We start from the raw sequence: 24,128 nt of genomic DNA, 5'->3' as shown, positions 1-24,128 counted from the left end.
GGGACAGCTAAGGCATGCTCATTTGTTCACAGGTAGACTGAAAGGCGGGACGGCTAAGGCATGCTCAGTTGTTCAGATGTAGACAAAGGGGGACGGCTAAGGCATGCTCATTTGTTCACAGGTAAACTGAAAGTCGGGACGGCTAAGGCACGCTCAGTTGTTCACAGGTAAACAAAGTCGGGACGGCTAAGGCACGCTCAGTTGTTCAGATGTAGACTGAAAGGCGGGACGGCTAAGGCACGCTCAGTTGTTCACAGGGAGACTGAAAGGCGGGACGGCTAAGACATGCTCATTTGTTCACAGGTAGACTGAAAGGCGGGACGGCTAAGGCACGCTCAGTTGTTCAGATGTAGAATGAAAGGTGGGACGGCTAAGACATGCTCATTTGTTCAGAGGTAGACTGAAAGGCGGGACGGCTAAGACATGCTCATTTGTTCGGAGGTAGACTGAAAGGCGGGACGGCTAAGACATTCTCATTTGTTCACAGGTAGACTGAAAGGCGGGACGGGTAAGGCATGCTCATTTGTTCAGAGGTAGACTGAAAGGTGGGACGGCTAAGGCACGCTCAGTTGTTCAGAGGCAGATTGAAAGGCGGAACAGCTAAGGCACACTCAGTTGTTCAGAGGTAGACTGAAAGGCGGGACGGCTAAGGCATGCTCAATTGTTCAGAGAGAAGTGAAAGATGGGGAAGGCTGAGGCAGACTCAGCTCCACATCAGGCAGAGGCGGGCATGTGGCTGACACTACTAGCCCAGTGATTGCCCAACTAATGGGGGATCTCTAATCTAACATTTTTAGCTCTACCGTACATTACTTATAGTGCTCTGAAGTTGAAAACTGGGCATCCCAAAGCACTATACAAACTCGGTAAAACTAAGTGAACCAAAAAGAAAAACTAAAATAAAATCCCCAATGAGAGGAGTAGCATAAAACTTCATTGAGTGATTTGAGGTGTACAGGAGAACAGGATATGCATGTAATTTGTGTTTGTTTGTCGAAAAATGTATTTTTTTATTTTACAAAAGATGGGGATGGATGGCGGAATTGCACAAAGAGGGGGAGTGATTGCGGGCATGAAAGCAAATGACTGAGTGAAAGTGCTATTATGGAGCTGAGTGTATGGACAAGAAAAGTGATAGGACGCATTCGTCAGTTGTTTGTGGGAGCGTGCATATAGGAACGGAGACAACATCACTGTCATCCATAAATATTCTTGGGCTTGTACCCTAGGCAAGCGACAATTCCATAGAGCTCCTGACATGACACTTTCAATTCCCTGCAGCTCAAGCTGCCACCTTCCATCTCATGTACAGGCCTCTATGGTGGAGGATTTCAATGATGAATCCTCTGATCTCCTCCCTACCTATCTATTCGACATGCCTACACCACCCTCTTTGGTGATTTCAACCTCCCACACAACACCAAAAAAAAACACACAAGACACCCTCCTTAACCTCACTGATACAATTTGTACACTGCCCAAACAAAACACTTGAATGGCCACATCCTTGACTGTCTTCACAAATTCATCAACAACCCAATGTAAATCACAGATACCCATGGACTGGAATGATTAGATTATCATCCCTATCTCCCTGCTCGAATTCCTACCAACAAACCAAGGTCAATTTCAAAGAAAATACCAACATTTAGATCCTTCAAAGACTTCTACATTGACAACCTAGTGCCTGAACCCATCTCTCCCACTTCCAACTCCATACCTAGACCCTGCTTAGCAGCTTCAATATGTTTCTAGAAACTATGTGATATACAACCCTGTACTCCTTATACCACGCCTGGCCAGATATGCTAATCCCTCGCTACCCTACACCTCGCGACTTTGAACGATGAGGGTCATGCAGATCTCAAGGGGAGTTTACAGAAGAAGAGGTGGCAGAGGCCACCATAAATCTCCAGCAATTTTCATAAAACCAGGAGGAAATCACTCACGTCCCACCTTACTAAGGCTGTCAATGAGGTGGTGGAGACTCGATTGCTGGGAGCCATACCCACAGGGTAGTGATCATTATCCTCCCAAATGATAACAAGGACCCCCTCAACTGCACTAGCTATCACCCGATTTCCCTCATCAAGGTTGACAGCAAGCTGATGGCCAAGATTCTGGCAACACGACTTAAAAGGGTGATTCTTCAGCTAAGCCACGAATCCCAGGTAGGGTTTGTACAAGGGCGTAGATCTTGCAACCACCTAGGGACACTAGCACATTTCCTATAGCAGACGAAAGATGAGGCATCAGAGATGATGGCACTCTCCTTGGTCGCTGAAATGGCGTTCAACCGACTTGAATGGCCATATCTTTTTCAGGTCATGCCCCATATGGGCCTAGGAAATGGCTTCACGCAGAAAGTCCATCACCTGTACGACAACTGCTCTGTCGAGGTCGCTTGTGTGGATTCCTCTGACGTGATTCAACAGAACTGCCCTCTCTCCCTGCTCCTCTTTCTTTTGGCAATAGAGCCCCTGCCGGCTGCCATTTACAGATCAAGAGAGGTGCATGGTATGCTCTATGTGGATGACATCTTGCTTCTTCTGCCCCACACAAGATCCTCATTGGCAGCGGTCAAGTCTTATCAAGAACATTTCAGCACTATCAGGCTGCAAGCTTAACTGGACTAAGTGAGTCCCTTCCCGTGACAGGGGCTACTACCCATGGGTGCACATTTACGGATACAGCACGACTTGGGTACCAAATGGGCTCTGGTAGCTGGGCATTCGGGTTAACACAGGCCTGGCCCACATGATTATGACAATGTCACTCCGCTGATGAAACAAACACAACAGGGTTTTCTGAAGCGGTTTCACATTAACCTGTCCTTGTGAGGGAGAGTACAGACAGTGAAAATGACCACAACCCACCGCTTCTAATAGGTCTTCTGCATGCTACCTCTCGGAGTACTCAAGAAGCTCCTGGCAAGCACTGAGGCCAACATCAGGTCCTATTGCTGGTGCGGGCACAAGCTGCGCCTCGAAGCTTTCCGGTTCTGGGCCAGTAGGATGGCGGGGGCTGCAGCTTTTCCACCTCACCACTTATAGCCTGGTCTTCCATCTCTCTCAGTTCACACCCCATTTACACCTTAACCAGGACATTCCGTTCTGAGGCATGCCTGGAACTACACTTTCTCTCATCTACGGTTGTGTTACTACCCCTTTAGCTCTCTGCCAAGGACCTGCTAATGGCCCCAAACCCAATCATAGCAACATCGGCTTGGGCATGGGGGGAGGCTCACTGCCTTCTGGGAGTATCTCCCAACTTGCCCCAAAGGTCCCCTCTCAGACAAAATTCTGCCCTCTGTACCGGTGGATGCTTGTCTTACTTGGTGACCTGGAATGCGCGTGGTATACAGTGTCTTGCCCAAGTCCTCGATGTTGGCAGATTCAAACCTTTACACCTACAGCAGTCGGAATTCAACCTACAGAGTCCTGCAACTATCATCAACTGTCTCATTGCTTCTGTATGCTGTGCAGACCGCAGTCCATGGACCTGCCACTGTTCCCCCTGCTTCAGTACCTCTGGGCCTTTGGTCAGTACAGAGGGTTGTGTCCGACCTCAATGCAGTCATTATCAAAGGGCAAGGCTCTCTTTCATCCTCATGGCTACCAAACTCCGATGGCCGCCTTCTGGGAAAAGCTTCCTGCTCGGGGGGCTCGGTATCGCGCCTGATAGACCATGACAGAGCAGTCAGAGAATCTTGGTTTGAGTATGTGTACTTTAAAATCATACAGGACTGGTATTTGACCCCCTGGAGACTCCACAGGGCGCCTTTTGTACCCCATGACCTCTGCTGGCAGTGTACAGCCACTCACTACAACCTGTACCACTTCCTGCGGGCTTGCCCAGCTATTGACCCCTACTGGACACTTGTCTGGCATCACCTAAGATGCTAGAGCGTGATCCAGCCCACACCTTCATCCCATTTTGCCCTCTTCACCGATTTCTTGGACCTGTCTGATAGGACTTCCCATGACTGTAGGTGATTGGCCACGTCACTCGCCACAGTCAAACTGTGTGTCTTACAGCACTGGTGACAGTCCACTCTCCCTTTGTTACTGGAACTGTACCACAAAGCAGGCTACAACGATCAATCACAAGTCTTTGAAGCCATCTGGGGCCCGTTCATTACAGGCGTCACAACATTCCTGGACATTCACCCTAGCCTCGCGTAGCGCCACGTGCCGGGATAGGGCGCCGGGCTGCACTACCTTGAGGCAGATAGACCAAGTGATTGTGGGTAGGACGTGCGCCACCATGAGTGATGACATGCACCTGTCCTTTGCCCCCACATACATCCCCCCTACCCCAAACCTTCCCCGGACACCCCTCGCTGTGCTCCTTTCATCCACTAAGAGGGTACAACTGCAGAAACAGAGATCCTCGAAGCAGGGTGGACTCGATTATCATTCATCTGTAGGGGCTTGGAGGATGAAATTTTCAACAGTCGTGATATGCTGTTGACTGCATTTGTAAAGTTGCCTGCTGGGGCTTTTGGCTGTTTCTTGGTATAATCTCTGTACCTCTTGTAAGGAGAACTTAATTGTCTTAAAGGTATGGGTCTTTTGGTATTACAATGTTGTTACGGTTACAATACAATAAACAAATGTTGCAGCAAAAAAAAGAAAACTGAATATCCACACTCCTATTGAAACATGCAAGCGAAAGCCCAGATCTTCAGCAGACCAGTACTATTCAGACCTCACTGGTGTCAATGCTACAACTGCACACAAAAACAAACAATGAAACCATCATCAGAAGCAGGAAGTTCTTCAAGTCAACTAAAATCTTCAGCATCCAAGTACTCTTCAGAACTTGCTGACAATCAAACAGAAAAGATAAATAAACTCTAGATAACGTCATGCATAAAATGTCTATCAAAATCTTCAGCAGTTCAGTAGCAGATTGCTTTTCAAGTCAATCAAACACTATCTCAACCCCCGATCTGACCCTCCAACCCACACTCCAGAGACAAGTGCAATACCATCCCCCTCTTTCAGTGACAAAATACAGAAGAACAACACCATGTCTGTTTCTCAGCTGACACTTCTAGCAAGATCCTTCAGAGCTCTACCTCTCGCAGATCTTTCCGACATACTCAAAGCCACTTCCAATGAAGATGTTTTTTTAAACCATAAGTTGGCAGTCAGACTGCTTTTCACGACTTCGCCCCTCGTGAATCTCCCCCCTTTCCTTTGCCACATCTTGATCCCAAAATTATGGGTTCCCAAAGTAAAGATTTTCAAATTTCAGCTCTGCTATAAGAATTACTCACATGGCAGTAGTAAAGCTACAAGGCCGTTTCAACTCTGGGACATAGCTTTAGGGGGTGGGGTGGGATACCCCTTTAATAATCTTTTAGTCAAGTCTTTGCCTGATAGTGAAGGTGGGATCGACCGTGTGCTGCAACAGTGACAACAATGACCTTAAACCACTGCAGGCTGAGCATCGATGGGTGAGACACTATATTAACTGGGGTTGCTGAGCGAAGGGTCTGGCTCGGCTCTAGGAGCCCCACATGAGCAGAACCATGAAAATATTTGCCATGTAAATAAAGCTATATACAATTTGATAAATTGCTTCAAAATTTTAATAAAGTGTATTTTTGTAACATATGGAAGCTTTACACCTTAGTATTCAGATTAGATCAATGCAGTTCCTAACAGTAATAGTTTGAAAATAAGAACCTATAAATACTGAGTGATCCCCACATGCTGATAATTGCACTAGTGAAATTACACTGAAGTATACACAAAAGTGATGGATGGAATGCTTGAGGGTATTCTGGAGGTACAGATTCCAGGGAGAGCTATCCTTCAGTTGGACTGGTGACTGAGGTTGGTTTAGATATAGTTATGCCAAGAACAAGATAAATATCTGCTGCTAAATGTGGGTGACAACCTTTTGGGGGCAGTGTGTGTGCCTAGCTTCTAACACATAGTGGGTTATGAACTGTTGTTAGTAAGACACCAAACTTCATCCCAGTTGGGCTGTTAATTCCTTTTGACAGGGAACTCAAGTAACAGGCTTAAGTAGTGATCAACTTTCACTTGTTACATCTTGCAAAGTGAAGTGCTCAAATGTACTCATGATTGACCTGCTAAAGATATGTGTGAGGTCTTAAGATCTGATGTCACTTCTTACGATGTCACTTCCTGTGAGGTCATGGGTCGTGATGCCACTTCCTGTAATGTCATGCATGATGTCACGTGCTGTGATGTGACTTGCATATTGCCTTACGTGGTGAGTCCCCACATTTTTTTTTTTTTTTTTTAGGACTTGTGCCCTGGCTGGAATATTCCACAGTGACATTAACATCATATACTTCTCCTAAATCAGGCTTTGGTAATGTAACTCAAAGATAGCTCCTGACGTCCGATGCGTCAGGCTCAGTCACCACACTGATGACGTTTTCGTCATATGATTTGTTGCGTAGTCCTATAAGGACTTTGGAAACAGAAACTACTAATTCTATTCCCTACCCATAATTAGTTAACCCATGAATAAGTGAGAGTTAAAAGTCTGGGTCCCGCCCAAGCCTTGATGGATGCCCGGTCACACATCACCTGCTGCGTCACTGGACACATGATTTTGGATTACTTCAAACATACCCTCCTCTCAGTGGCTCAGAAGCCAGCAGTACTGTATCTCACATCACTTGATGATTACTTATCAGAGCACAGATGAACCACACTTCAGAGTGTGTGTCTCTGTGGCAGGCCCAATGGGTTCCCCACTCCCTAGCCGCTCGACCACCTTACAAAGACTGATGGGGAGAGGCCGGGGCTGCTGACATGGCGGTCACAGCCCTCAGCTCAGGAGGTGAGTCTGGCCGGGGACATTAAACGCAGAACAGAGCCCTCCACAAGGAAAACTCAGCCCAGGCTGCAAGTGCGGGGACTGCCATGGCATTAAAAGGGCGTAACCCAGGAAAAACAGCTGCGTCATGAGTAGCCCTGCCACCTGTATCCACAGCTGGAGGTGGGCGAGCCAACAAATTAACAGGGCGAGCCAAGCCACGAGGTCTGGCTTGGCTCTTTGAACCGGTGCACGAGCCCAGACCTGAAAACGTTTCCCATGGAAATCGTTCACCTACAGAACGTATAACATCTCATCAAAATTTGAAAAAGTCTATTTCTTTAACAAGTGGAAGCTTTGTTTTCAGGTTTCTCGTTGTACAAAATGGGCCACTGAATGGGTATCTATTTGTCTATCCTTGTTACCTTAAATGTTAAAGCTTTGTTTTGAACTCTGTGCATACGGGAAGGGAGAAGCCACAGGAAAGCTCGGCTCGTTATCGGCTCGATGTTCAAACAGGACCTGGAACTGATCTAGGCTCCAGACACCAGCCTGGCTCAAGCTTTCAATGGCTAGCCCATTCCTACCCACACCTGGAATTGAGTGCACAACATGGAACAAAGCTCCTGTCTGGGTGTAATTTTACAAGATATTCTCAACCATGCTGTTCCATATCATGTTAGTGGTTTTTGACTCTTTGCAGAGACAGGCAGAGTGGCCTCGATCAAGGAAGAGGTTAATACAGTGGTGATCCCCAAACCTTGGAGAGATCACTTGGTGTTCAGCCTGCAGGAGCGTTTCACTGAATGTCCACCTCACCATCTACATGAAGGCCCTGCCTAACAGATTAGAAGGGCTTCTCCCCTCCCTTACTCGAGGAGACCAGGAAGGGTTAATATTGGGACAATATCTTCAGACTGGCACACCTAGCAAAAGAAAACTCAAACGTAAGAAAATAATATTGGTGCTTATTGCATTAGGCACGGAAAAGACGTTTGAGAGAGTGAGCTGGTCCTTCACAGTGAAAGTCATGGACAATTGTGGACTGTGAAAAGTCTTCACAGTTGACTCCTATCTTGCAAAAAAGGCATCGGAAGCAAGAGTTATGACAGACAGTGCGAGTGCTGCAAATGGAAACAATTTACTACGGTGACCCATAAATTGAGGGCCAAGGTGTGGCAGGGAAAGGGGGGTGGAATGCTTGAAAAGCAGAGCCTGACAGTCAACTTTTACATTTGTTTAAGGAGAACTGCAAGGAAATTGGCAACAAGTATATATGAGACAGTAATTCTGCTCTAGATTACTTAATTGGTCACAAAGAGGCTGCATTTTACAATATCTTACAGGATAGGACACCTGCTGCAGAGATCACTGTGTACCAAGCAAGTCTGAAGGGATTATAATGGTGTTAAGGTAACTCTATTCGTTAATACAGCACAATATGCCAGCACATGGTGCACCGCAAAGATCACATACTTTTATTTTATTTAGAGAGGTAAGTGGCCTATTGCTTTTGATACCAAGATCGTTTTGTTAGTACAGTCAACCACAATCACAGTTTTATGTTTTATATCCTGACTTTGCTTTTCTCCCGACCATTCACTCTTAACATATATTGTCTCCAAGTATGGATGATATGCGATTTCTACACCTTATCTTCCTCATTTTCCTCTATAACATTTCTTTGCATATTGATTAAGAAACGGTTATGATTTATTGTGCCTGTGAGTGTTACTTAAAGCACTCGGGCACCCTACGGTGGATGAGTAGCATTATAAAGGAAATACATTTTAAAAATCTAGATGCCATTTAAATCAGTATGTGTGTAATTAAACATGCAGACAGGTAAATCTTGCATTCTTACAGTGCAAGCATGCACACCTCTTGCAGAGGGAGGGGGAACAAAGTGAAAAACCTGCCTTAAATAGTTTCTCTTAAGTACTTGTGAAGTGATAACAAGCTGTGAGCCTTTGTTTACTTCTACTGCACTGGCGTCCAGGTGTTAGGCCCCAAATGGCTCCCTGCCAGGATGATGCTTAAACAAAAGGAGGGCTGAAGACCCTTTAAATCAGGCTAAATTGGTCGGATTTAAGGGTGGGTGGGAAGTTCTAGTGGGGATTCTATGGTATGAACACATCGATGCCACAACGATGAACTGTACACTGATTTCCGCTCGTTAGAAAATGCAATAACTGGTTTGTAGAACAGGTTGCATTTCAACTGTAACCAATAAAATGCTTTTGAAAAAAAGGGTGATGGACATTTGGAACACATCGGTGGATGCTGCCTGGAGGCTGTAAGGTTATTAGTAATTCGATGTGATTTATACAACTGAAAAGATGCTGCATCGTACTACCATACACACACTGATCTCATCCACGCCCATGGTCCTTGGCGTAGTACAGGATGGGAGATGATACAAGACCGCAGCAGCAGAAGAGCGATGCTGAGGCAAGGATCTCAATACACGAAGTTAAAAGGGAGCCCAAGCAGTACCGCCAGTGCTTAATTTGTGCATGTTGTTTCCGGTGCTGACACCGGCACTTATTTTTAAGGGCCAGCGCTTATTCTTTTGCCTCAAGCATTTACTGCACAAGATGGGGGAAGAGAAAAACGAAACAGTGTCACAATGGGAGAAAGCTGTAAAAGTGAGCTGAAGGGGCAGGGAGTGGCTGTAAATGGATTCAAGAGGCCCGAGATGGCTTCAGGATTACGCTGCCTTAGTATTCCGTGCTCGCAAATTTAATTGCAGCAGCCGCGTGTTTAAGAGGAGAGCTCTGAGCACCGGCACCTTTGTATTTACAAATTAAGCACTGAGTACCACACAACCTCTGACTGCCATGGGCACCCCATCCCCTTCCCGGGTTGACACCTTGTCACACACTTACCTCGTATGCCTGTGGAGGAGCTGGGAGAAGGACAAGTATTGGAAACTACAGAAACTAAACAAGGAATCAAGAACCTGTCCTGTTTGGCATGCGGCGGCTGTTGCTTCTACAGAAGTGTTGAGAACGAGTACCGTGCTACAGGTAGCCTAGCAGGCTAGACTCAATACTTGCTCCGCAAGGAAGCTCTTTCTTCTCGCAAGAAGCAAACGACCAAGATTGTATCTGTACAGGAAACAATTCAATAGGCAAAAACAGGACACTCAAATTAAATCTTACCAGAAGGCATCAAACCTCATTGGAAATCACCATCTATATCCAGGCGACTCACAAACCTCAAGCAAAAACCAGAGTAGAACAACATTTTGTAAAAACAGGTGTGGATGGCTCATTGTCTGTCTTGTTCTATGAAACATCTAAATTGTAGTCAATGTGAACCTAGCTCAATACACCTCCAGTAAGGTTCTAAAGGACATGTCCAAATAAATCTTCACTTACAAGAGCAACTCCAGCGGATGAGGAGGAGCCTGGACTAAAAATGGACAAGTGTACCACCGTTCAAACAGATCTCAGAGGAAGTCTGGGCATGAGTGATATATCACAGCATTGTAGCTCAACGGCAAGGAATGACTGCTACTGATCACAGCATCCCCTCTGAGACACTTGTCTCTGCCCGATAAAGAGGAAAGACCACAGATTGGCCATTGCCTTAGCAAGCATCCTACACCAGAGGACTTGAGGGTTTGTCTCAAGCTGAACATTTCACGGTTTGGACATTATAATCATTTGTACCACACAAGGGAAGATTTCCACCAGGAGATTAAATTCTCCTAACAGTCACAATTGGGCAGTGCCAATAATCTCGCCAAGGCACGGGTAGGTCTAAAGTAGTTTATTGGTACAAAAAGGGCAAATTGTAGAAAAAGAAACGCAGCATTGTAGGAAAATGTCAGAGCTAAAATACACAGGCATTTAATAGTCAATTAATGAAGGAAAAGTAACTTAGCTTCAATGGCAATCTTTACGCTGGATATAAAATCTTTCTGCAGATTTCTCACTCCATGAATTCTCCCTCCAGACACTAGACTGATCCAGATAGTGCTTCCCTGGCAAGAGCTCTCCAGCGCTGCCAGGTGGCGCTAAGCAGCTTGAGCTGTGGCCCCAACTCAAAAAGTGACAACACCAAAGAACACTGAGTGACAACCAGCACACTCACATCAGTTCCTGAAATGTTTTCCACTCCTAATCATGGCGTGTGTATAGGAAACATGAGAGGCACAGCTAAGATAAACACAGCATAAATCATGCTGCATACATTGGGATCTCTTAAATCACTACCCTAACTCATGCTTACCGGATAGGATTGAGAGCAAAGAGTATGTGTCCACCAGAAATATTGTTACAGAAGATAAGTAACCTTTTCTTCTGATGGATACATCTTCCCGCACATTCCTCACCCTAGGAGTATGTCACAGCAGTGCCCCCTATGAGGTGGGAATGAGTACTGCTGGTTAACATGGGAAATTCTGCAAAAGAGCCCAGACAAAGTCCCCATCACTGCACAGGCACTGCACAGCACATGATGGCAAATAGCACACCTCTGAGCTGTGGATGCAGCCATAGTCCCGGTGGAACGAGCACAGATGCCCTTCACAGAATCTCTCGAAGCCGGAGCATGACAGATCTTGATACAGAGAGGATGATCCAATGCGAAATTGTGCATTTGGTCACCACTTTACCCATCCTGGCTGATGCAAAATCCACAAAAATCTGACTGACATTCTGGCCTGTTGAATGCAGCCACTGTTGTAGGACACTGCACTCCAAGGTTCAGGTCTATGCATCTGTTCATCCTCTCTGGCTGGAAGCAGAGGTGGAAAGAATGTTAGAAGAGTAATAGACTCGGTAACATGAAATGACAAAAATCATCTTCAGTAAGAAGGATATGCATGTGAAGAGAAAAAATAATCTAGACAGAAAATTATGAAGGGTGCATGAACTGATAGGACGTGGACTTAAATCCTGCAAGCAAAAATAATCGCCACCAAGAGACCTGATTTTAGTTGGAAGGCAAACCGGGCAATGGTGCACCATGTAGCCAACAATAAAGTCAAAACAACGTTCAAATCCCACTGAGGCACAACAAAAAAAGTGGGAGGGAATAAGTAAAGCAACTCTTTCAGAAAATGTGTAACTATTGGCAGTTTAAACAGGGAAGGTAAACAGATCTGCTAGACGGCCACTATTCTAAGAATGGCACTAACACATGTGAAGCTAGCATGCTCAACACAATCATTTAGCATCTTTATTCCAAGTCCACGGCATCTAAATCTGGGGCCCTACTACAAGCTTTGCAAACATGGTTCACGCAAAGTCAGTGTAGTAAAGTAAAAGAAGAACAAAAGTAGGAGTGCTGCACCGCGTGTATCACAGGGGAGTCTCCCCTACTGTGATGGTGTGAAAGCTCTTGACACAAGGGCCTAGAGGCACTCAATGAAGTGTCAGGAGGCACTTGATGGAAGGGTCCGGAGGCACTCGACGGAAGGGCCTAGAGGCACTCAATGAAGTGTCCGGAGGCACTTGACGCAAGGGCCTAGAGGCACTCAATGAAGTGTCCGGAGGCACTCGACTGAAGGGTCCGGAGGGCACTCGACTGAAGGGTCCGGAGGCACTTGACGCAAGAGCCTAGAGGCACTAAATGAAGTGTGAGGAGGCACTTGATGGAAGGGTCCAGAGGCACTCGATGGAAGGGCCTAGAGGCACTCGATGAAGTGTCAGGAGGCACTTGATGGAAGGGTCCAGAGGCACTCGATGGAAGGGCCTAGAGGCACTCAGTGAAGTGTGAGGAGGCACTTGATGGAAGGGTCCAGAGGCACTCGATGGAAGGGCCTAGAGGCACTCAATGAAGTGTCAGGAGGCACTTGATGGAAGGGTCCAGAGGCACTCGATGGAAGGGCCTAGAGGCACTCAGTGAAGTGTGAGGAGGCACTTGATGGAAGGGTCCAGAGGCACTCGATGGAAGGGCCTAGAGGCACTCAATGAAGTGTCAGGAGGCACTCGACGGAAGGAAGGGTCCAATGATTATTTTCATACAGGTGGGTTCATTGTTGCCAAAGTTGTCCAGAACTTAAAAAACATCGATTTAAGAGGTGCTGCTCTATCAGCAATGAGAAAACAAAATGCACACTTTTAGTTTAAATGCCCGGAGGCTGGGAAAGTTGCACGTAATATTTGGTTCATAAAATGTGTCTTAGAAGATTTGTTGTTATTTTTGTCTGTATAATTATTAGGGATCCAAGGACACTGAGAACAGAACATAAAGTGCTACGGCGAAGTGTTCTCTTTAAGTAACATAACACCATGAAATTATTATTTTACTATAAGGCTAGGAAAGAGCTGCTAGCGAACAAGTATCTCTGTGTTGGCTTTGTTTGTGCATGACATAATGTAACAGTAAATACGTTTATGTTCTGTTTTCCTTCTCTTGGCCATCTCGATAACCCTTTAAATAATTACTGCTGCTGATGCTTGCTGTACAGTTTGTCTTTTCACTGTGTATCCAGACAAATACATCCATTTTCCATAAACCACCCTCACACTTGGCACACACTGTAGAAACCGTCAGGCCTCTTTGTGGTCGGGGCAGTGAGAAGTGCCCTCTTACCTGCCTGACCAGGCCTCAGGAGAACTGCTAGGTAGCCTGAGGAGCTCACAGCAGTTGGTAAAGGGGAGCAGAGAGCCACAGAACCCGTGGGGAGGGGAGGTTGTTGGGGACATTGCAGGTTTCAAGATTGTCCCCAGCCCCGCACTGTGGAAGGGGTCAGGTAGAGGCGTGACCCGAGTCATTGCCCACTTACTCTGCCACACAGCTCGCATGCCCAGTGGTTCAGGTGGGTGCATTTCTGCACCCAGTAAATGTGGGCCTTGTCTCCTCACAAAAGATCATTTCAGGGGCGAGGAACTTCGGGCACTTTCAATTTGCAGGGTATACTGCTGCGGCTGACTCAAAAAGAGGGCCTAAGAATAGGAGGGCTGGTGTCCATTTAGCAAATGATGTGTTGCTTACCGGTCTATTACGATCACTCTAAAACACAGTATGTATATATTTGTGTGCTATTTCTATAGCGAGAGACTAGTCAAAAGGCAGCAGAGCGTCGTATAAGTTCAAAGACAAGCAAAGTCAATGAGTGATAGGAGAGGTAGCTGGATGGTGGGTGATTAATGCACTGTGATGTAGTTTGCTTAAAAAATGAGGGTTTTCAACGCTTTCCTACTTTAGAGTAGTGAGGGGGCGGCACTGATGGATAAAGGGATGTTGTTCGAGATTCTGGGTGCACGTATGGAAAGGACCTGACATCTTGCGTTTTTGTTGATTTTTTACGCTGTCCTGGCTGCGGGGGTACCGAGAACCACCAGAGATGTTAAGCTGGTCTACTAGGTAAGCGGGGGGCTGGTTGTGAGGGCTTCGTAAATGATGCAGCTTGGTTTGGAGATGGTGCTGGCTGGCAAGGCGAGGGACTGAAGTTCCATCAGGATGGGAGGGATGCAATCATGTTTCTTCAGCCTTGGATGAGATGTGCAGTAGAATGTAGGATGGGCTTAGGCGGTGCCAGTGCAAAGTCTGGGAGGTCATGGAGCAAGCCTTTACCACCATCTGGATACAAGAATACAAGGGCTTGAACAGCAGTTCTTATGTTGATTTCTGGAAGAAACAGTTTGACTTTCTTTAGAAGACAGAGCTGGTACCAGGCCAGCTTTGTTTTTTCAGCAATGTGTTACCTGAGAGTTAAGTTGGTGTCCAGAATGAATCCAGCGTGGCATTTGGTGAAAGTTGGGGCTCAGAATCATCAAGGTTCATGCCACTGAGCCAGGTTTGTACTGTTTCTTGTGTGCTGATCTTGGCAAATACCAGGACATCTGTCTTGGTTGGGTTGAGCTTCAGGTAGGCACTGGACATCCAGGCAGTGTTTGGGGCACTGGATGTTTGAAGCAGAGGAGACTTTCAAGTAGTTGTGTACCATTGGCATATTGGTGAATCTTAATGTAGCCATCTGTGTGTAGAGCACCAAGCAGCTCCATGTGGAGGCTGAAGGTGACAGGAGACAGTATGGACCCCTGGTGACCACTACATTTTGAGACCTGGTGGTGCCCACGTGAACAAACTGGTATCGGTTGGAAAGGTAGGAGGAAAATCATTTAAGACCATGGTCAGTGAAAACCATATGGGACTCCGGGGTGCGCATGAGGGTGGGATGGCTGACTGTGTTGAAGGCAGCTGAGAGGTCCAGCAGTAACAGGAAGCCGGGGTCATCTTCATCTGTGGTCAAGAGGGAATGGTCTACAGTGTGTAAGACAGGAGGGTCTTGCTGCAATGTGACTGACAGCCAGGCTGGTCATTGTGCAGGAGCAGATTAGCATTGATGTGATCCTGGAGTTGAACACACAATGTTTTTTCCAAGAACATGCTGTTAACTGGTAGTGGAGTGATTGGTCTGTAGCTGGTGAGGTCATCAGGGTCTAATGTAGGTTTCTTTAGGATTGGGAGTACCTTACCTGTTAAGAGAGGGTATGTGAAGGTGCTTTGAGTGAGGGAGGCATTGACAATAGTGGGTAAAAGAGCATCCCAAGAGAGGGCTTTGATGAAGTAGGAGGCTAAGACATCATCTTCATACAAAGTGGCTTAGAGAGAGATAAGTAGAATGGTAAGATCTGCGACAGACAGGGCTCTGAAGGCTGATCACTGTGGGATTCCACAGGAAGAGTGGGCTTAAGAGATAAAGGAAGCTTGGTTTTGTTGATGTGTTGTCAAATCTCTATTTTTTTCAGAGAAGAAGGAGCTGATGGCATTGCATTCTTAAGTGGAGGAACAGGTGGGTTTGTCAGAGGGTTGATGCAGTCCTCGAGTGTCTTGAAAAGGGTTTTTGTTTCTGTCACTCGCATTATTGCTGTTGGTACAATACTTTGCTTCGGCTAAGGTGATGAGCTGCCGCGTGTTACAAGGAGGGACTCCAGTATCGTAAGATCATTAGAAGTTCTTTTTTTCTTCCATTCTCTTTCCTGTTTGTGGATGGATCGTTTGCTGTCAGCATAGCAGGGTGCTAGCCGCTTTGGCGTCAGCTCTATGGAATCAACATTTCCTCATGCATTACGTGCAACAGATGCGGATCTTGGTGGTGGCCCGTGTCACTTCTCTTGGGTTCACCTGAAAGATGCCAGGACCATGGTTGTCACCGCGCTGTCTATTGGCTCCGCAATGTCCCCCAGACCGATCAACCAGTCCTCACCACAGCAATGCTTCATTGCTTTTTGGCTATTTTCGTTTAAGCATGGAACACAGAACCTGTAGGTGCAAATGAATGTCAACCATGTTGGAACAGGCACTGCTTGTTACGCAGTGTCAAGTGTCTGTTTACGCAGACCGCCAGGAGCAGCACTGATTAGAGTTTGGCGATGTGGGTCATGGGACGTCAGGTGGGCTAGTGTTAGCCCCGAATTCTGCACTTCACAGAGATGTTGAGGAGGGAGGTCTCCGCAGCTTGGAGCTCCTCTATGCAGTGCTTCTGCATCATGGAGATAGTATGCGAGGAGCTAGGAGAACCAAAAGCCACAGCGAGGTGCTGTGGCGCCACAAGGTGCTAACATTTACAGTAAAGAGGGTGGGTGGGACTCAGGGATCCTCTGCATTACATGCCAGCTCTCATCAATCAACTAGATAGGCAGTACAGAGGGGCGGGGGGGCTGGAAACCCTGACCCCATCAGCCCTGCCCTGAAGTAACTCAAAGATAGATCAGGTGATGACCCGGCTTTCAGTCTGCCTCATCCTACGTCACGTGATTGGCATCTGTGGAGCACACAAGCTGCCATTGATAAGACCTTGTTCTGTGGGAACCTCCGCCAATCTTGTGTTTTCATGGCTGACCAGAGTCAGGTGATCCCGGTTTGATCTACACTGGGCTGGACATAATTTCACTGCAGGCTTCCCATGTGACAGCTCTTCCTTACAACCAGAAAAACACGCAATAAATAGGTCTCTTGCATCCGGTGGGAAGCTTAGCAAGCGTCACCGTCTAGGGCGGAGTCCTGCAAAAACACAAAATAAACAGATCCCCTGCACTGAGGCCTTCGGCGACCTTAGCAAGCGCCACTATCTAAGGCGAAGTCCTGTGTGCCACCCCTCTCCTTGAGGAGACTCCCCAACCCTGGGACGTGCACAAACAGTATACTCTTGTGGGCACCAGGGAAAGGCCTGGCACGCAGACCACCATGCCCATGCCCCCCGCTGATGAATAGGAACAGTCCAGATTTGCGGGAAACGCTGGCTTCACGGTGCGCCACAGATTTTTAATAATTTCCTACAAGTTTTGGCCTCATTTTCCAGCCCAAGTGGAAGCCTGCACAATTATCCATGAGCACTAGCAAATGCACGAGGTCTGGCTTCAATGCACTAATGCATGCACAGATAGACAAGTCCAAGCGAGCTGACGCTGTGTGTGCAGTTTCACTGCACGCCCTCGGGCAGGACACCACAAGCTTTAGGAATTAAAAAACAGAAGGCACACACAGAAAGCACGATGAGCGGCAGGCAGCACACAAACAAGACACAAACAGCGTTAGCGCTATATGCATGCTGAGGTGGCAGATTTGGTGGAAACTGTGGTGCGGTGGTTGCAGCTGATGACCCTGTTGTGCTGACAACTGCTGTGGTGTCAAATGTGGTCACTACTGTGGTCTCTGCTGTGGTGTCGCCTGTGGTCACTACTGAGATTTCTGCTGTGGCATCTACTGTGGTTTCTGCAGTGGTATCACTTGTCGTCACTACTGTGGTCTCTGTTGTTGTATCACCAGTGGACACTACTGTGGCCTCTGTTGTAGTACCTGCTGTGGCGTCACCTGTGGTCACTACGGTGGTCTCTGCTGTGGCATCACCAGTGGTCACTACTGTGGTCTCTGCTGTGGTGTCACCTGTGATCACTACTGTGGCCTTTGCTTTGGTCACAACTGTGGTCACTGCACTGCTCCCAGCTGTGGTAGAAGCTTTGGTGGTATCTCCTGCTTTCGGCGCGATAGGGGCTGACCGCAAACAACTCTTGTGTATTTATTTTTTGTTAATGACAAAAGCTCCGTCAAATAACCACTAACCACTAACTAACCCCAATGTTGCTTTGATGTTCCCACCACCCTAACCCCCTCCATAGTGTTGCTCCTACGCCCAGTCTTAAAAAAAAAATACTTGTCCTCATTTTATTTTATTTTTAGTTACTAATGCAAATCGGATACAACGGTATAAAGAAAAACAAGCATTTGCAAGGCAATCGTTCTCGCATTTACCTGAGTTGGAGCTATTGGATTTGGAAATGCATATCTGGACTTTTTTGCCACATTAATTGGTCAACCCTGCCACATATTTTGGTCCTTCCTGCCACATAATTCCAGACGCCCTGCATACAACTAAAGGGCTAGTAGGCCTACTGTAATATTTTTTAAACAAGGCCCTTAAAACACAAACAGTTCCCAGGTGCAAAACAAATGTACTTGGCAGCTGATACAGGCGACACTGCCCGCAGGGCAATGAATAAATAATTGTACTCAAAAGAATGTGTGCTTACTGGATCATTGTCCCTTTACTGCAGTCTGGGGAAATCAAACAAAATGCCCATGATTTTTCACACGCTTGAGGAGAGCCACCTCACATGATATTAATGATCCTCAGTCAGTCTTGAACTGAAATATTAGTTATAAAAATGTGACCACTGTACAGCATAATCAACTGTAAGCTCTCCTCGAGGTTAGTTTTATTAATACACGCACACACAGCCCAAGTTCAACAGACTCAAACGTGTGTAGTTCATCTAATCAGATTTCCGCTTTGTATTCATAGCTTGTATAACGTTATAAAAATAAAACAACACGTCCTAGAATGCAAAGCTGAAAGAAACTAAATGAGCAAATCACACACTGAACTAGGGAGCTGGACAACTCTATGCATTCTACTCCAAGGGCTGGTTTCCAGCTTGTATCACGTTATAAAAATAAAACTACAAGTCCCAGAATTAATGTGTGTGCTGCAAAGAACGTGTACTAAGCAGATCAGAGAGCATATAAGGTAAAAATGTCAAAATAACTCTGGCGATGAATGTTCTTTTTGGAGAGAGAACATAGTCTTGTCTAGTGGAAGTTTGGAATCATTTTAAGGTAGAGCAGAGGGTTAATGTTCTTTCTGGAGAGAGAATGTACTTTTGTTTAGCAGAAGCCTGGAGTCATCATAAGGCACACAGAGGGTTAATGTGCCTGCCGCAAAGAATGTGTACTAGGCAAATCACAAAGTGCATGTAATGTAAAAATGTCAAAATAACTAGCGCTTTATGTTCTTTCTGGGGAGAGAATGTACTTTTGTTTAGTGGAAGCTTGGAGTCCTCATATGGTAGTGCACAGGGTTAATGTGCCTTCTGCAAAGAACGTGTACTAAGCAGATCAGAGTTAATATAATGTAAAATCAATATCGCTGGGTAAGCACAATGGTAGCCACAGAGTGCAGACAAAAAAAACAATTTCAAGATGTGAAAATTTCTCTGGTGATTTATGTTCTTTCTGGAGAGATAAACTTTTATCTAGTGGAATTTTGGACTCGTGAGGTAGTGCACAGGGTTAATATGCCTGCTACAAAGAACGTGAACTAAGCAGATCAGAGTGCAATTTTTGATTTTTGAAAGGCAGGCCCACGAACGAGTAAAAGTGATGGGAATGCGGTGGTTGTGGTTAAAAGTCCACAATAATTACAACAGGTCAAAGCGCTTGCGCGTTCGACCAAACAAGAACCTGTATCATTTTTAGTTGTGCATGCATGGTGTTACCAGTTGCATCAAAGGCTTTTGGGTGTTTTTTGTTGTTGTTTTTTTTAAGCTTTAGTCACGCATCGTGGATGCTGTGCAACTTAGCTAACAACCATTGTAGAGCCAACAGGTCACAAAGGCAACACTACTGGGGTGTCATGTGTCAACTTTTAAACCAATACTGGTGAGGTGTGGTGGCAGCTGACTGGACTAGATGGTCTAACGAGCTGTTTGTTTTACATTGTTTATTATAACATGGTTATTTGTGCGGACCTTCCCGCTCAAACGTAGGCGACATGCCTATAGCATTCATTGTATTTTTCCTGTCACTATTTGTTTAGTCATTTGATAAATGTTTAGCCATTGTCGTCATGTATCAGGGTTTACTTTGTGTCAAGTACAGGCGACGCTATTGCTGGATTACAAAATGTGACGATTTAAATACAAAAAATCAATAAACAGATTCAAACAAAAAGAACAGGTCACAAAGACAAGACCTACTGGCTTTGCCAATGCTTGTTTTGGCTATGCCATGAGCTCCCCGCTCCCCGTACCCAGACCCTGAAAGGAAGGAGGCATGACCATGCAGGGGGGCGCGGATGCAGCTCTCACCAGAGGTTAGCAACACTGGTGACCCTGACTCGGGTACCAGGATCTAGCGCAGTGAGACGGGTGCAGCGAGCCCCTCTTCTGTGTAAACACATGGAAAGAAGCCACACTCCTTACTGGGGCTCTGGTGGCATCCAGGAGGCCACGGTTCATTCCCACAGGAGGCCACGGTCTAACCCTTGCACTTCATTCCGGTGTTAAGCACGGGTACCCTTTGTCTGGGGCACATTCCAGCTGCTCTGCGCTCTAGGAAGTCTGCAGCCAACCCCCTTAGCGCTGTCCCTGCCTGGCCCCCATCCTCAAAGGGATGAGAGGAAAGCCTGCGAGGAAGGACCCGCAAATCCGCCGTGTGGCAACCGGATTCCGGCCACCCGTGGCCGCCGGGCGCCTCCAGAGAGGTGAAGGCGACTCGGGGAGCTATCCGTGGTGCTGACACCTCACGGGCTGACCGAGGCTGTTTGAAGGAAACAACCCGAGCCCTACACGGTGCCTGAGCTCCAAAGCTCATCTCTGGGAACCCCTCCAGAAGGGCTCGGGTAGGCGCCTCACGTGCAGTGTTCATTCATCCATTCGAGCGCACTGGACCCAGGCTGCCGACAGAGAGACAGACGGGGGTGCTAACCCCGGCCTTCACACCACACCCCAGGAGCTACCCTTGAGCGCCCCACAGGCCCCCCGGGGGGCAGGAAGGGGTCGCCGGGGGCAGCATCCCACGGCCAGCACCCCGGTCTGTAAGAACAGCCTCCCCTCGTACAGCCGGCGCGTCCCTACAAGCTTGTGGGGGGCTGCTTCAGTGTGGGGGCTCCGAGAACCCCGCACGGTTTAAAGGGAAACAGAGGAAGGTGGGGCTTGGGAGGATAGAGGGGGTCCCCTGCCCACAATCACGCTGGTCCCACGCGGCCTCAAGGAGAGTGATAACACGGGGCGTCCGCCCCCCAATACCAGAACCCAGGAAGAGATAACTCAGCGGGAACTGCAGCGAATGTAAGCGGACTTCAGCACAGAGGACGGACAACGACGGAAGAGCCGCCTATATACCGACCTGACTGTAGACCATGCAGCAAACCATTAGCGCGCAGAGAATGAATGGATGAATGATACGGCGCAGCTCCACAACGCACAAAGCTTCGAGGCGCGCCTCACTCGAGGGCGCAGGATAAGTTACTGCAGGGCCGGGCCACGGTCAGTCCCCAGGCTTGGATGCCACGCTCACCCGTGAAGGGCATGCATGGGTGGCAGATCAGGCAGCACTGTCGGGCTGGGGCAAAGGCAGTCAAACGCCGCCTCTCACGGGCGCTGCCGGGCATGAGAGAGTGAGCGCCCCGGCCGCGCACGGCCTGCTCTGGCCCAAACCCCACCAACCTCCCAGAGACCTCCCGCCCTGGAGAGACCAGGAGACCAGAGGCCAGGAGATCTGGAGACCAGAAGACCAGCAAGCCAGGAGGCCAGAGGGCAGGAGGCCTGAAGACCAGCAAGCCAGGAGACCAGCAGGCCAGGAGACCAGCAGGCCTGGAGATCTGGAGACCAGGAGACCAGAGGCCAGGAGGCCAGCAGGCCTGAGGACACCAGCAGGCCTGGAGATCAGAGGGCAGGAGGCCTGGAGGCCTGGAGACCAGGAGGCCAGCAGGCCTCGGACCGGGCCCCCAGGGACGGGGGAGGATGCGGGGTCGGTCACAGCTCACACTGAGCCTTACCTGGGGCCTGGAGCAGGGCGCAGCGCTTCGGCCTGTGGAGCAGGAGGCCCAGGGAATGAGGAGGGAAGGCAGGCAGAGGGGTCCTCGTGTGTGGGGCGCATGATTAGCTCGTGACCCCAGTGGGCCCCTCCCTCCTCCTTAAACCCCCGAGGCCACCTTCTCTCATCTCAGAGCCCCGACCCCTTCCCCCCTCCAACAACCAGCGCTCAGACACCCCTCCCGGACCCGACAACAGCCACATCCGTCCGTCACAGGGCCCACCGCCCTTCCCGCACCCCACGACTCAGAGAGCTCTGCCCCTCACTCCATGCCAAACCCAAAGCCCCCTTCTTTCATCTCGGAGCCCCTACCCGCCGCTTCATTCCACAGCTCTCTGCCCCTAGCTCCATGGCATAGCCGGAGCTCTCGGCGCCCTCGCGCCATGAAACAGCTGTGTCCTAATCCTTCCATCTGACAGAGCCCCCGGTCCTCATCATTTCTTCCAGAGCTCTTTGCCTCCATCTCTATGCCAGAGTCGTATGTATACTTATCCAATGGCAGATTTCTGCGACTAGGACTCTATGCAACTGCCCTCTGAACTCCCACACCAACCCACAGCCGTCTGTGCCCCCTCAATCCTTACCAGAGCCCTGTGCCCCCTCAATCCTTACCAGAGCCCTGTGCCCCCCCAATCCTTACCAGAGCCCTGTGCCCCCTCAATCCGTACCAGAGCCCTGTGCCCCCTCAATCCGTACCAGAGCCCTGTGCCCCCTCAATCCGTACCAGAGCCCTCTGTCCCCTCACTCCATGCTAGAACACTTGGTCCCTCACTCCATGCTAGAACACTTGGTCCCTCACTCCATGCTAGAACACTTGGTTCCTCACTCCATGCCAGAACATTATGCACCTTCAATCCTTGCCAGAACCCCCTGTCCTTCACTCCACGCCAGAACCCTCTGCTCCCTCACGCCATGCTAGAACCCATTGCTCCCTCACTCCAAGTCACAGCCCTCTGCCCCCTCACTCCACGCCAGAACCCTCAGCCACCTCCCTCCAAGTCAGAGCCTTCTGCCCCCTCACTCCATGCCACTACCCTCAGCCACCTCCCTCCAAGTCAGAGCCCTCTGCCCCTCAACTCCACGCCAGAACCCTCAGCCACCTCCCTCCAGTCAGAGCACTCTACTCCCTCACTCGCGACAGAGCACTCTGCTCCCTCACTCAGTGATAGAGCCCCCTGTTCCCTCACTCTGCGACGGAGCCCCCTGCTCCCTCACTCCGCGACAGAACCCTCTGCTACCTCGCTCACATCTTATTTTCAGAGCCGGCCACTCTCCCCCATCAGGCCTGTTACACACATGAGATACAGGGGTGAACTCTCTGCTACGGTGGAGCGTCGCCCCACTGCTAAAAGGGAGCAGAAAAATAAAACGATACTAAATGATCATCATTTTTTTTTTCCACGGAGTCTAGGGCAGGGCGTGTCCAACATCCTCTGCATCAGCAGGGAGGAGGAGTAGTGGTGCACTTTAAGAGAGCATGTCAGTTTGGCCGGCCGGCAAAACTAACATGCGCACTTAGAGCTCTCCACCCAAGCTGTATTTCACAGCCAGGTAAAGAACAAGTGCAGTCTCCCACTCCCTCCCAGAGCAGCATTTCAGCCCGCTTAAGCCAATCCTGGTGCTTCACTCATGCTGTGCAACAGCATGAGAGAAGCATCTGGATTGGGTGGGGAGGGGTACAAGGCAAGCACCGAGGTGGCGGAAGCGGCGGACGCGAGACGGCAGTAAGTGTAATTTTTTTATTTTTAAATTATCGACCCCACTCCACAAGCTGGCCCACTAGTCCTTCCTGGCAGCACCCACCGCCGATAGGATAATTAAATTGAGTCAGGTGCGAATTTGGGCATGCTGAGCATGTCACAAGCAGATCATGGCACTCTGCACTTCCCTGCAGTGCAGTGGGATACCACCAAAAAATCCCACCCCTTCCGCTCTGCAAATTATGTCCAGGGCTCCTGAAACACTTGTATCTCACAGACAGTCTTAGAATAACTTCAGGCTGACTGTGGAACCCCATCAGGCTTAATATAGGTTTGATTCAGCTAGCACCATTTCTGAAAGAATCAGTGTAGGAAACTGGGTTCTGGTTGCAGAACTCCCCCCCCCCCCCCCTTTACCCCACACACACACACACACACACACACGCTTGGCCTGGTAATTGATGCAATTTTGACTGAGAGTGCACTGGGTTCCTACTAACCAAGTCTCCAGTGCCCGATCTCTTTCCCTAAAACTACAATTGTCCCCAATTGGCAATACCTTAT

At 48.4% G+C, this 24,128-nt stretch overlaps 1 protein-coding gene across 3 annotated transcripts in view; it reads right to left on the bottom strand.

Moving 5' to 3' along the window:
• The window catches only part of ST3GAL3 (ST3 beta-galactoside alpha-2,3-sialyltransferase 3), an 807,542-nt gene that overhangs the window by 709,448 nt on the left and 73,966 nt on the right, over positions 1-24,128 (bottom strand). The window lies entirely within an intron of this gene.

Source organism: Pleurodeles waltl, chromosome 4_1 (assembly GCF_031143425.1).
Source record: "Pleurodeles waltl isolate 20211129_DDA chromosome 4_1, aPleWal1.hap1.20221129, whole genome shotgun sequence".
Lineage (NCBI taxonomy): Eukaryota > Metazoa > Chordata > Amphibia > Caudata > Salamandridae > Pleurodeles > Pleurodeles waltl.
This window is presented reverse-complemented; position numbering and strand designations above follow the sequence as displayed.